Source organism: Haliotis rufescens, unplaced genomic scaffold (assembly GCF_023055435.1).
Source record: "Haliotis rufescens isolate VD_foot unplaced genomic scaffold, xgHalRufe1.0.p SCAF_360, whole genome shotgun sequence".
Lineage (NCBI taxonomy): Eukaryota > Metazoa > Mollusca > Gastropoda > Lepetellida > Haliotidae > Haliotis > Haliotis rufescens.
The window spans coordinates 19649-34792 of record NW_025964069.1 but is presented as its reverse complement, the minus strand read 5'-3'; the positions used below and the strand labels follow the sequence as shown (position 1 = coordinate 34792).

The window sequence follows — 15144 nt, the reverse complement described above, 5'->3', positions numbered from 1 at the left end:
GTGATGGCTCAGAATGATTCCGAATATAGATGTCACACTCACACAATTATGCTAAAAAACACACGTCACTTCGGTATCAGTGGGCCCGTGAAGATCCGGGTTAGAATAGGTCTTAAGCAATCCATGCTTGCCGTAGAAGGCGACTGTGCTTCTCGTAAGAGGCAACTAACGGGACCGGGTGTCAGGCTCACTGACTTGGTTAATGCATGTACTCCTATCCCAATTGCGTTTCTGGATTGTCTGGTCCAGACTCGATTATTTACATACCGCCGTCATATAGCTGGAATATTCCTGAACAACAAACAAACAAACAAATGATATCAGTAACATTTTGAAGCGTCTGTAGTGACAATGAAGACGATATTGACTGATCGATGAAACACATCTTATTCGTTCAACGTACCATATCAGTAACGATACTAGTACTTTTCTCAAAACAACAACAAGATCAACAAATGGGAGATAAAAAATGTATCAAATGCATCTAGAACACATTTCGTGTGAGTGTTCCTGAACAAGAACAACTGTACGCTTGATGTAGACATTTTGATCTACTATTTCCTGTCCAGTGTCACTCAACTGGTGATATGTAGTTGACAGCTGTTCCGGGGTCACCAACACTGCTATCACGCACTGGACGGGCGTGTGGTGGACCTCCTGGGACGTGACCTGCGGCAGGGAAGCAGTCTGCCAAAACAGGCATTGCAGAATCCCTTCCTTGTCCTTGGTTGATGGATGGTGGTTCGCTTCTGTTGATGTCGTCTGCTAGAATTTCACAATACCCATGGTACTCAACTGCATGACTGTCTTTGTATCCACGCACAATGTTTACTACAGGGTTGTCGGCCTGGATGCCCCTGCTGTGAGAATATATAGTATAAATACTTACAGCATGTGGACCATACAGGAATGTCACGCGCAAAGTAATGTTTACAAGATGAACCAATTCGTTTTTAATATTTTCGTATTAATCCTGATCAGTTGCCATATCGCACATAATGATTGTCAAACTCCTTTATCAGAAACCAGATTCATTTATCTTATCACCGTAACATTTTACATTTATAAAAAAATTACCAATATTTTTATTGTACAATCGTAGTTTGTAGAAGTCATAGCGCTGAAGTAAACATCCATTTAGAAAATTTGAAAAAAAAAAACATGTTATAGATTTTCATTTCAGATATTTACTAAATAACATCTTAAGCAATATCTATGTAAAGTCATTTAAGTTTTTTTTCAGATTTAATTCAGTGCCAGTTGTATGTGTAAATCGTCAATGCCGTAATATACTGACTGTTTTAGTCCTGTGATCTTATCGGTAATATCCCAACCGAGTTGAACACATTTATTGTTACAATAATATCTGTTGTTTATGTTTTGACAATATTTAACAGGGACGCTGTTGTTTTACAATCGGCGGTTTGGGCACTACAAACGCTACCTGGGGACGGGGACAATGGGATATGCCTTGGAACACAGAGCTATCTCATTGCTTCTGTAATGATCTTACCGTTCAATTCCCAAGGATTTCCGAAAGTGATAGCACACTGTCAGTAAGATCATTAATATTAGAAGTGATGCTGCTGTTGGTAGTCCTATTTTCATAGCGACAGTAACTTGCGTTTTCCAATCTGAAAGATATAAATACCCGTGCGTTTCTTTACCAACATGATTTTGATATTTCAATTTAAGTAAATGAAAATCCAGCACAGAACATTGCTATTCTTTTGATCGTTCTCGAGTTTTGGGAATATATGTATGTGACATATTCAAAACCTGGATTCATCTATGAACAGTAAACTGTCCCACAGTTGCCTTCTAAACCCCTGATGCTGCCTGATGTTGACGTGGCAAGACAATTGGGTGTATCGTTGGACAGTGGGGCCGGATGTTGTGCTACCTCAACCGTTAAAGGGACCAAAACTAGGGAACAAAATGCTCCCAACAAACACGTACTCATCCAAATCGTGCGTCGTGCAGTAAAATGCACGTGCAAATTGGGAATGATTACCTTAAAGTCGAGGATATGACATAATGAATATGTATTGAAAGTATTACTTTAGTTCAGAATTTAAGTTTTTTGGGAACTTCATTTGAAGAAAAGTTACTTTTCCCTGATATCATGTTAAAACGAAGTTCGAGAAATATCCCATCAATATATTATAATGATAATCCATAATGGCATATTTGATCCGTTCCACCAGGCAACTCTTCAAGAAATACTTTTGATGACAATGGGTCAATCACTGGATCAGTGTACATCAATCACTTGATGAGTTGCACCCGCAGAATGTTTGATAATACAACTATTGAAAACCGTGACAACAAATTTAGACTTACCTTTATGGGAGCATAGTGAACCAGACCAGCCATCTTTACATCCATAGATGCAATCTCCAGTCTTCTCGTTGCACTCAGAAATATCAGATGTTTTGTTGACATGGGTGTGGTTGGCCCGACAGTTTTTACTGCAATTCTTACTACAAAAGATGCCCTGAAATCCAGGTACACATCCATGGAGACATCCAAAGTCACATGGTTCCTTGCAGCGGTCACATGAATACTCACAGTTCAGGCCGAAATATGGCGGATGACACTCCGTGCATGTTCCTGATCTCTTGTTGCACGATCTACATCTACCTGAACACGTCTTGCAGTCAGTGCCGTAGTATCCATCAATGCATCCAGACACACAGGAGGAGCCCAGCTGACAATATCCTCCATCACAACCACCTGGACAAGCCATACATTCACTGACTGAACTGTCACATGGTATGAGGCACCTACTTCCTTGGTATCCAGGTGCACATCCTTCGGTACAGACGCCAATGCCAATCGTTGACGTGTGGCACATGCCTTTTTTGCACTCCTTGCTGCAAACGGAGCTGCACTTCAGGTCGAAATATCCAAGGTCACACTCTTTGAGGCAATGTCCCGTCTTGTTATCACAGTCTGAGCAGTGCTGCCCTTCTCCGCATGGTGCAGCTGGAAGAGATTTGTTAATAAATAGTGTCCATATGTACCTGTGAAGGTTATGTCAATAGCCGTGATGTAATGTAAACAATACCATAAACTAATAACATTGTTATGCTAACCCGGATATTGTATTTACTGGATTTACCTTGTATGGACATAACAATGCCAGCGATTGCCAACAGCTCCAAAACAACCATTATTTTCTTCTATGTGCAATAAGACACAAACCAAGGCACAGGGGAATAAGGTAGCCTATAAACACTGTGCAACTGGACACACCAACATCAGTGAAGTGACCTAATATCTGTGTTCAGTTTCAAGAAATACGGGTTTTAATTTTGTGCCGACTTTCATATTCCATGTCACCAGGAAAACAACACAGCTTGTTTCGGTGATCATTCGAGTGCAGCAGGAAGCATTTACTCGCAGTATTTAGTAAACATAACTTGAGTGAAAAGCTGTTTTGTTTTGACGTATGTATAGTTTCAGTTGAGACTAAATGAAGTCCCCATGTAGGGCACTGAGGATCGGGTGATCAGGCTCTGAGATGTGGCGTACGTCACTTGCATGGAATGTTTCTCATGTTGTTGACGTTGTGAGATAGCTACACAGTAAATGGAAAAGAACAATGAAGAACAACGATAAAACATTGTACTATCATGACATCATTTCCGGAGATTTGAATGACGTCATATACTGTAAAGCTTGAAATGAATGCTTCTCCAAATTAATACGACTGCTGACCCCCAAAATGCGACAAAATATCAATGCGACTCCCCGCACTCAATCACCAGCACATATCTTTACCTTTATCCAAATTTATCTTGATCCAATCAAACATCAAATAGCACCACCTATTAGCCCACAAGTAAAAACAATAAACAAAAACAACAGACGGTTTATATGGTTATTCTGTTGACTTGAATTAAGGAAGTTCAAAGGCTATAAAATAATTGAGCCAGCAACAGTTCACTGACTGGAATGCGGATAAGGTGCCAACAAACTTGAAGGCAGATGACAAGACAAAGGCTGTATATCTGAGGAGTGTGATGAAGCCTATCAGTGCGTGCTGGGTTGTGATGGCTTTTTACGAAGTGTTGCGTTGGTGGCGTCTGTCTGGACTGCTATGGTGGTCAATGATGCCCAGTTTGACACGAGTGGTGATAACCCCAGCAGTGCTAACTCACGGGATGCCTATTGTGTAATTGCTATTATTTGAATGACATTGTTTGCCACTTGTCGTAAATGCTGCTCAGTAAACCGTGTTTGTGTTTATATCCAAGTTGGTATTTCCGCTTTTCAAAGAGTGCAGTGAGGCACTTATTGTTCACGCTCACGTTCATTCTAAGATTTACTGTTTTGGAAGCTTTTAGATCGGTTCGCAGATATACCCAGTGGCCGAACGATCGCATCAAAACGTAGGATATACATGGCAATTGGTAACAGGGGAAAAGGTACAGATAATCGGCCTGAAGATCGTAAGAATGTGCGGGAAATTACATATTTAAAATGGTTTTGTCCGAATTTTCCGAGGTTGGATTTTATTCAGGCAGTCATTCTTATAAACATCTTGCAGATTTTGTCAACATCCATAAAGAGGTTGTACATTATGTTGACATCTCAAATAAGAAATAAACGACACCCAGGACGACGTCTACTGAACACCAGTCAAAACAGGATGCTAACTGTTGTAACTGACGCCCCACAATCAACCAGGTGGCATTCCTAAGTGACATGTTTTCAATGCTCTCATTTTGCATGTAGTGAAGTCAAACTTCCTGTTTTTTATCGTTGAATAACAAGCTGTGTGTGCCCTTGGTCTTACTGACGGCCATTCATTCATAAGGTTTAATTTGTGTTTGTAAAAAAATCTTGCTATATCTCTAATAAACATGGCTTATTATTTGGCCCATCTCCGTGTGGGGATTTTGGGGTACAATAAGGCCCCAAGACCACTCCTTGCCATAGTAGGCAACTAAATCAATCGTGTGGACATGATTTGATTAATTGCTGTTGTCGTATCGTTGTTTATTTCGTTTTTATTTACAGGCCCCGGTCAAATAGCTGGATCATTGCTGTCAAATAACAAACACACATTTCAGCTTTGCATGATGGTTAAATGTCAGATGATGTACGGATTTAGCTGTCCATTAATACATATGGTTTGATGCAGATTGTGTGTCCTTGCACAAAGAACGACATGACGTTTGGTAGGACACATATTTACATAGTATTATATTATTAATCAAAATCACACATTTTATCAGGATTGTCAATTTCTGCACAGCTCCATGTTTTTCAAGTTTCTGTAAATATATTTTCTAACAGGTATTGTAACAGCCAGACAACTATCAAAGATGTGGCCACAACTAGTTCTGTTGTTTATCAGTGAGTACATTTACAATTATTTGACATATCTTTGTTATCACCTTTCAATGATCGACCAATTGATCAATGATGACTGACACTTGCAATCGCCACTGGCTCATGAACAACTTTGGAAATCTCACCTCTCACGTTTATGTCTCGGCCATTTTTGACGTCAAGTACTTTGTGAACATGTATTGTGACTTGCTGTCACATGGACTAACTTACTGATGCAGCGATGTAAGACACCTTTTTCATTAAATGGTATTATTTGGATCTAGTTGTTGTAACAAAACTGGGAAAACGTGTTGACTGGTTGGTTGGTAGGTTGTTGTATGTCTGTCAGTGTGAACATGAAGTCACGTATACTTCACGAAACTGTGTAATACGTACATCGAGGTATACACTAGTGATATAAACAATTATAAGCATTTATTGAGGGTTTAAAATACTGATGGTGTGTCTTTAAATATTCACTCATTCACTCACTTATTGAGGGTAAAACATTGTATGAACAAGTTCCGACGTTTCACAGTTTGGCCACCACTCTCAGAAAGTCCATACTCCAATGAACTCACACAAAGTGAAGGTAAATTCTTCGTAGTCTGATATATAATATATCACGTATAATCCTATTCCAGCATCACAAGCCCATGGTCAGCAATGTTCCTGGGGAATATATGGCGAGAACTGCGACAAGAACTGCCCTTTGACCTGCAACACTGATCCTGTAAAGAACCTTCGCCACTGTCAAAAGTACACTGGGAAGTGTTCTGAGGGATGCGTGCCAGGCCATCATGGCGATCAGTGTAATATTCTTTGCAGCGGAGGCTGTCTGCACAAAACCTGCAATCAGGGAAATGGACAATGCACAATAGGCTGCAGTGGTACATACAGTGGGGATTATTGCAACATCACTTCAGGTATGGTGGTAGTGGAGTGCTTAAATTTGTGAAGATAATTGACATATTTTGAAATCAGGAAACATATCACATTATTTCACAAAGCCAAAGTTAGAAATACGTGATACACTCGATTATGCAGATTTCATATTTTAAGCTCCAAAAAAGATCCGAATGCATGATTCTAAAATGTCATGGGAGGACTGTGTTGGTAGAGGCAAGTGGAAATATTGACAGTAGCGGAAAACCTCGCCCATGTGAACACTAACAAGGTGACTGTCGTTCATTTACCGATGAAAGTAAGTATGTCACGTGCTTACGCTGTCAATCGAGCGGAGACATACAGAACAACTTTAGGGGAATTCCCCGATTTATAAAATATACATAAATATATGGTAAATTCTTTGTTGTCTGATATATAATATGTCACGTATAATCCTATTCCAGCATCACAAGCCCATGGTGGTCAGCAATGTTCCTGGGGAATATATGGCGAGAACTGCGACAAGAACTGCCCTTTGACTTGTAACTCTGATCCTGTAAGGAACCTTCGCCACTGTCAAAAGTACACTGGGATGTGTTCTGAGGGATGCGTTCCTGGACATCATGGCGATCTGTGTGATATTCTTTGCAGCGGAGGCTGTCTGCACAAAACCTGCAATCAGGGAAATGGACAATGCACAATAGGCTGCAGTGGTACATACAGAGGGGATTATTGCAACATCACTTCAGGTATGGTAGTAGTGGAGTGCTTTATTTTGATAAAATAATTGACATATTTGGAAATACAAGAAACATAACACATTATTTCACAAAGCCAAAGTTAGAAATACGTGATACACTCGATTATGCAGATTTCATATTTTAAGCACCAAACCAGATCCGAATGCGGAGACATACATAACAACTTTAGGAGACATCGATTAAGACTATGAATGGTTCAAACTTTCCAGCCAGACAGATCATGTGTATGTCGGGTTACCCGAATGAAGCGTCCATGCAAGGCTATAACAGAGAATGGTTGACTTACCAAAAGAAATCACTGAGCACCACATTGTCGTGTATTGCTTCTGGAAATACAACCGCGCCGCCTCAAACAGTCATCAGCAGCAGTAGTATGACTCAAACACACAACCAAAGAAATGTATTTACTATGGGGTAAATACGGTAACGAATGTGATTTGAAGAAGGCTGTGCACGTGAAAGCGGTGGCGTCACGTGCTTAAGGTGCAGAGGAGAGGGCAAGAAACACCACTCGAGGCCTTCACGTCACACAGGCGAGCTGTTGTCTTCTTTGTTCGGAATGGATTCACCACAGCAGGAAAATCTTGACTCCATTGAAGAACTACACATTCCTGGTCAACCTAACAAAGCACAGGATTCTGTTGAAGGACTTGCAGACAGATCTACAGCCGGTTGGGCAGTAGTCTCGGAGTTGGAAGGGGATGAGTTGGCTTCAAACTCGGATGAAGAGAGACGTTTCGAGAGAGCAGAAAGTAAGGCACAGCGCAGAAAGCGCCCTACTTCTTTCAATTCCCGTGGTAGAGGTTATAGTCCTTATCCTTCTGCAACTTTCCCCAATCCTAACAGCCACAGCAAAAAAAATGCAGTTTCCGGTATCCGGATACCTGCCGGATACCACCGGACACTTACCCAAAACGCGTCCGGGTATCCGGTGGCAGATACCTTGCCGGATACCAGATCCGTGGTATCCGGCATGGACACCTCACCTGAAAGTATGCCACCTGGAATCCGGGTATCCGGCACCGGATACCTCACCGGATACCTCAATCTGGGTGTCCAAGGATCCGCACCGGATACCAAGAATCCGGCACCGGATACCTCATTCTGAGTTTCCAAAAACATGTCACAATTTGGGGGTGCATTTTGTTCAATTAAGTGTGAAACACCTAAATATATATTGGAAACTAACCATAAAAATTGAACATTGCTGAAGGTATCCGGCAGGTATCCGGCAGGTATCCGGATGCAATTTTTCGAGATGTCTTATTTCTGGTAAATAATGTTAGCCTGGGCATATCAGATAGCTGTAGTAATATTCTGTGTCATTTTAGTTGTAAATATCCCCTTAAAGTTGAGATCTATGGGCATGTACTTTTGGAGAAGACAATTTTTTTCAATTTCATCTATAATTCTTTTTAGATGTTAAGCTGTTTAATGAACAAACATCAGTTCTAATACATGTATGATGATATCCTTAAATTTCATGTTCAGACTTCCAGATTATTCTGAGTGAAAGTATAAACTCATCGACTGTGTGCTCACTTGGGCCTTTGGTCCTAGTGAGATGATAATATGATTATTTGTAAAGGTACAAGTACTTGTTATGAGCATACCAGCTTCATTTAAGTTTGAAACACAATATGCCTCACTCTGAGGGTGACATGTACCAGATTTCATCACACTACAGAGAGCTGTTCCTCAGTTACTGTGAACATTTTTACTGAAAGACATTGAAAGCTAATTTGACCTTCAATATCAGTTGCGACTATTTCAAAAACAATTGTAAAGTGCTTCATTCAGTGTAATATTGACAAACATATGACAATGATATACAACTATGTGTATAAGAGTTATTTAGACTTCTGCAGGAAAAGGCACATTAGAGAACAAGAGTCATCAGAAAGATGACATATCCCCCCGGCAGCTGTCTGTAAAGTAACCACTAGTGCATTTCTGTATGTAATGAGTCAACAGTTGAATGTTCTTTAAGAAGCATACATTGTTTACCCACAAAAGATCCACCATGGTCGCATCCATATGAATGCCAAGTTTCGATCAAATACATTGAATGTTTTTCGAATTCTGCCCCAGAAATGAACCTCATCCCCAATTGAGTCTATGTCCAACTTCATTCCATAAAAAAAATTAAAAAATAAAAATTAGAAAAATCCCAAAATTTGAAAGGCACCACTTCAGCATGTGCATGATAGCTTTGCCAAGTTTCGATCAAATACACTGAATGGTTTTCGAATTCTGCCCCGGAAACGAACCCCATCCCCAATTGAGTCTATGTCCAACTTCATTCCATAAAAATTTAAAAAAATAAAAATTAGAAAAATCCCAAAATATCAAAAGGCACCACTTCAGTATGTGCCTGATAAGAGTTGCCAAGTTTCGATCAAATACACTGAATGGTTTGGGAATCCTGCCCCGGAAAAGGAAATGATTACGGACGGACAGACGGACAGACAGGCTGATCACTATATCCCCCGTATTATATGCCGGGGGATAAAAAGTAAGTGTATGACCTGTTGCCAACTTCTATCCCTGCCCTAAGGAAGAGTTTGGCCATTAACAATTTTTTTGTCTGGCTGTGACATTGACCTTTGACATAGCAGATCAATGTGTTATTCCAAAGATGTCCGAGCAATGCATGGGTTTATACGATAACTGTGGCTATCAAACTGAGGCAAAATATTGGAAAATCCCCATTTACACAGCTGGCTAAAGAAACAAACAACAAACAAATTATCAATTTCTTTTATTTATATGCATATATCACACATTGAACAGTGTTCACATAATGGTTCCTGATGCAGTATGCACTTTCCTCCCATTCTTCAATACTCATAACAGAGCGGGATAACTGTTCGCTTGAAAGCATCAGCAGACCATGCTCACCAGTTCAGAGTTACTTGCCCTCAAACATCCTTTTCCTTCTATATTGCCATGGAAAAACAGGAACCAGGATGAGGGGAGGCCAGATGGGCTCTATCCCTGTTGCATTGTGTTAGTAGAATTGTGAACATTCTATTTGGTGTTTGGGTCCACATTTATAGACAAGTAGTCGCAAACATCATTCCTTTCAAGTGATTACCACATGGCCAAAGACAATAATTTCTTCAACGTCCTTGAAGGGTCCCACTCCGACTTGGCATTGGTTGGTCTTCTCACATTAGCCTGACCACCCTTTGTGAGTGTGTCCCAGTGTCAATTGGCATATAACTTCTCGGTAGGCTCCCATTGAAATAACAGGACTCTCCTCATCGCTGTCTGCCAATCACTTCGGATATCTTGAAGGGTCCTTCCAGACTGTCAACCTGTCATCCGGGTATCTCAAGCTGGACTTCAGTTTCTGCAAAATTATGTATAAAGATTGTAGCAAAAGAAAAGAATTGTTGCAACATGTACTTACAGATAAAAGGCAGCAAATTCACTTAATTTATCATCTTTGAGTTTAGTTATACACCAAACATTTGAGATATATATTGTTCCATGCTGATGAGTTGAAACAATCATTAACTGACATCTCTTAAAAATGTTCCTAGCAACCTATGCTTGCCATACAAGCCAAAGTAATAGATGAGGTAGCAAGTGGGCTCATTGAAAGCTCGTAATCGTACCCAATAACGTGGGATGTTGTCCATAACAGTCATCATCGGTGCGTCTGGATCGAGCTCATAACATTAATCTCTGGTTTGTCTAGTTGAGATTTGAGATTTGATTAATTTATAATCCTTGTCATTTAGCCGAACTATTGCTGGATGTTGTGTTAAATGAGTGAATTGGGTTTAACGCCTCTTTGAACAGTATTCCAGTTATATCACGGCATGTAAGCTTGATGTGGGAAGAAAGCCCGAAGTGATGCAGGTCTTACATGTTTACCACTTTGATGAAACCCACAAGCAAGTGTATGATGCTACCCTCGATTCAAACCCACGACCATCGGTTTCTGTCAAGCCCAAGAGATGCAACTATGCACAGCAAGTTGTAGTGTCTTTGATAATTAGGCCATCCATGCCAACAGGTGATAAAGAACAAGCAAACTGAAGAAATATTTGCAGAATAGCTACATGAACATGATGAACCAAACAGAATAATTTCAAATATTTACCACTCACTGCTACTCTTCTCTTGTTCCTCATTGCTTCCCTTTTTCCATTGATGCTGTGCAGATGACTGACTCATTCATTCATCCAGACATTCTGCAAACATAAGTAGCATTCACATTAGAGAAATGTCCAAACTGTACATGCTGTACATTGAATTCAATTGAAAAGGCCTCAGTTGAGTTTCCAACTTAGAACTGTCCTTATTAAAATATTTCATCCCAAACATTCAGAGATAAAACATAACCCCATATTTAACAACTGTCAAACAATTATTTGACAACAAAGCCAGGGTCATTCAACATACACTTTACATAAGGAATCACTTGTTGCAAAAAAGATCCTCGCCAAGGTCAGAGTCATTCCATGAAATATTGAATGATTAAGTTATGAAGCTTATACAAAACAAGGACATAACAGTGTAATTATAACAATATCCTAAGCGTAAAAAAAATAAAGTCTTTGGTGGCCATTATTGTAAATTATAATCTGTATTAGCATCCCACGAAAGTTTAGAGTTAATAATCGTTCCTAGATCTTGGTACTTTTCTTCATTATCTATAAAAAAGCGGATCTAATTTGGATCATCTTGTTTTGACCACAAATCCATTACGCCCCTTATGCTAACCAACAGTTGACCATTATACTAAAAAAAGGACCCTTGGCGTTTACGGTAAAGTATGTAGAGCAGGAAAATATCTACATCAATCCGTTCCATAAGATCTCTGCACAGAAATCATAAGGCCTCGAAGCCCTGCTACGTACCTGGCAATACCAATCGCCTTTCCAAATACTGTTGATTTCCGCGTTGTGGATGGCTGAGAGGAACTTCGGCCGGCATTTCCGTGGTGGAGGTGAATGAGAACAATGTATCGATACACGAGGTAAGCTTATCGTAATCAAGAATCACAGTGTATATCGATACACGAGGTTTGTTTACATCCATGTTCTAAAATGGCGCCCTGGACCGTAGGGGAATATGGGTAAAATGGCTTGTTCCGGGTTAACACTAAGCTGGGCCCCGTCTCTAATATCACATTATTGTTTGGCGCAAGTTGACGACGCGCGTAGGGAGCCGGGAACCAGGTTAACACGACATAAGCTGGTTCCCGGCTCTCTATGCGCGTCGTCAACTTGCGCCAAGCTATATTAGAGACGAGGCCCAGCTTATACACTGAACACGATCGGTCATTTCGTCAAAACTGGCCAAATATTGAGATTGCAGCTGAGGTCATGCTGGCAGCTGAAGTGACACATTAAGGTAAGGAATATGTGAATATTACAATGACCACGTATTAAAGTAATTTACCACATGTAAGCCTGTCACATGTGACACATTAACTTTTATAGCCAACATGTAAGTAAATGTATAATTATATTTTTATATGACAAGTAGCCTGTCTATCATATGTTAGTATTTGCTTATGTATATAATGTAGAAATATGTTTACTTTAACTGGATAATTTGTATGCTAATGTGACTCACTGTCTTATTTCATATACTCCCTGTACTCTGTGAGAATGATTAATAGCCTCAACATATTTTTCCAGATTTGAAGAATCAAGAACAGCTTTAATAACAGGGAAGTTTTGCATCAGAGATCATCGTGAAGTGGAAGATAAGACATTTTAAGGGTATGAACATTTTCACTTGAACTAGTTGAACAATAACCATGATGACAACTTTATCATGGGGGAATTTGTGGTGGTGGGGTAGCCTAGCGGTTGAAGCGTTCACTCTTCGTGCTGAAGACCCAGGTTTGATTCCTGCCACATAGCTGCGATATTGCTGAGTGTGGCGTTAAACATCAAACAAAGCTAACAGCCGCATACTTACTCACGTGGGGATTCCAGGTTGAAGTTAGTCCCCATCAACATGATCAACCTATGCTAGTTGTGAGAGATAACTTAATGGATCGGGTGATCAGGCTCGCTGACTTGGTTGATCCATGTCATTGTATCCCAATTGTGTGGATCGATGCTCATGATGTCAATCACTGGATAGACTGGTCCAGACTTGATTATTTACAGACCGCGGTCATATAGCTGGAATATGGCTGAGTGCAGAGTTAAACAACAAACACCAACATGATTCTACAACCTGCTCTTGTGGATACCATTTTGAAGATCCTACACATAACTTCTTTTCGGGTCTTAACTATTGCAATATGTTCTACTACATGTGTTTTAAACATATATTTTTTTTATAGTGAACTGGATTTGCAAACAAGCCGATGGCTTATCTAAATGATGCTGAAATACAAAATAAGTATTAATAAAATACTAATTCTATACTATTGCAAACTATCAGTTGAGCAATAATGTAATCATCTGATTATAAGTAGATAATGAAGGAGAAGTCCATATTGATTAAATCTACCAGATTCTGAGATAAATGCACGTATTGATTGATTTATTTCAATGTTTTCCTGTACATAATTTTCAACAATTCCATATAACGCTTTCTTATATCATATCCATGCTGTATAATAATACCTATTATTTCTAATAATAGCATAATTTGGACACACAAATAAGTAATGAATGGTATTTTTATAACAGGTCATTTGACATGAATCAGTTTTATGTGAATTTAAATCACTACAAGCTGATCTGAGTCATGAAAGGATATGCCTTCGATTCTGTGAAAATGGAAATGCTAAAACATCTCCCAATATTAACCATGCTATTACAGAATCTGTTCACTTGTTTTTGTATGTAAAATATTTTTGAACGATTACATCCATCTAATGATTGTTGGTATGTGTGATATGCCAGTAGAGGTATATGTGTACAACCATGTGCATACACATAAAAAAATTATGTATGTTTGGCTAGGTATGAATAGGTTGTTTTGTGCGACTTGTATATTAGCATCATCATAGTTTCAACAGACAGTTTATGTATATCAAATGTTAAATGTCTTTGTAGGGAGAATTGCATATCAAAACTCATTATTTTATTACTTATGAGTAGAACTTTTTAAGTATCTGGCATGATACATTTCCTTGGTCCACAGACACATGTTACCAGTAAACTGACTTGATAAGTAGCATAACAGTAAGTGTGGTTGGAAACTAACTAAGCCGTCACTACTCAATTAAGTAATTAACAGACAATTGCAAGTGATAATACCCACCTGACACTAATTGCCCTGTTAATCCCTAATCCACCATGAGTTGACATTGAGCTCATCTTGCTAATGAGCTGTTGTGAGCGTAACGAGATGATAAACATCAAAGGTGGGGCAGGCTTTGATCAAGTGTTCTGTAGAAGAGATTATGTCACTTGTTTAATGTTTATTTAGGATTAGCTAAATCCCTTGATGCGACCAAGACCATACTTGAGATTATCAGACAGTTTGTCTGGATACAACCTGATGTCTCAACTGTACTTATTGGATTCTGCCTTGTAGCAAACTATGTGTGTGACAAGGAATTTGACCACTCTGTGCAGATGCATAACAATGCATAATGAACTTGGGGTATGATTCAATTATGTCACACAAGTCAAAGATAGGTTCCACTGTATTTAGAAACAGACGATAGATGCAATACTGTGTAACTTTATAACAATCAAATGAGTATTCAAATAGGAATACACATATATTTACAATTACCCTTGAACAGTTCCAAAACCAAATAGAACTACTTAAATTATGATTACAGTTGACCAATATATTTGGCAGTTTTTGCCGTTATTGTTAATCTGAATTAAAGATAGGATAAATGATAAAAATATGATAATGCATATCACACACAAGTGTGTATTATACGCAAATAAATAAGTCTTGTATACATTGATTAATTGGAAAGGGTGCTAATTGGGATTGTTCACTAGCCAATATATGAGCAAATATTCCCATGGACGCTTATTAGAGCAAGGCGCTTATTACGTCAAATACTTTAGTTCTGTTTTTATGTATAAGAACCTATTTTATGCAATTTGCATTGCCTTGTTTACCTTTCCTTATGTTTTGATGTAATGCAAACATTTGAGAAAAATTCAGGTGAGCCTGCCTTATGGCACTACAGGAATTGTTT

At 39.2% G+C, this 15144-nt stretch overlaps 1 long non-coding RNA gene across 1 annotated transcript; it reads left to right on the top strand.

Annotated features, from left to right (window-relative positions):
- The first annotated feature begins 5306 nt into the window (after positions 1-5306).
- Positions 5307-7830, top strand: LOC125372134. The gene is made up of 3 exons (XR_007217990.1): positions 5307-5367; positions 5988-6269; positions 6696-7830. It is a non-coding gene; the product is annotated as an uncharacterized LOC125372134 (long non-coding RNA).
- The last annotated feature ends 7314 nt before the right edge of the window (positions 7831-15144 follow it).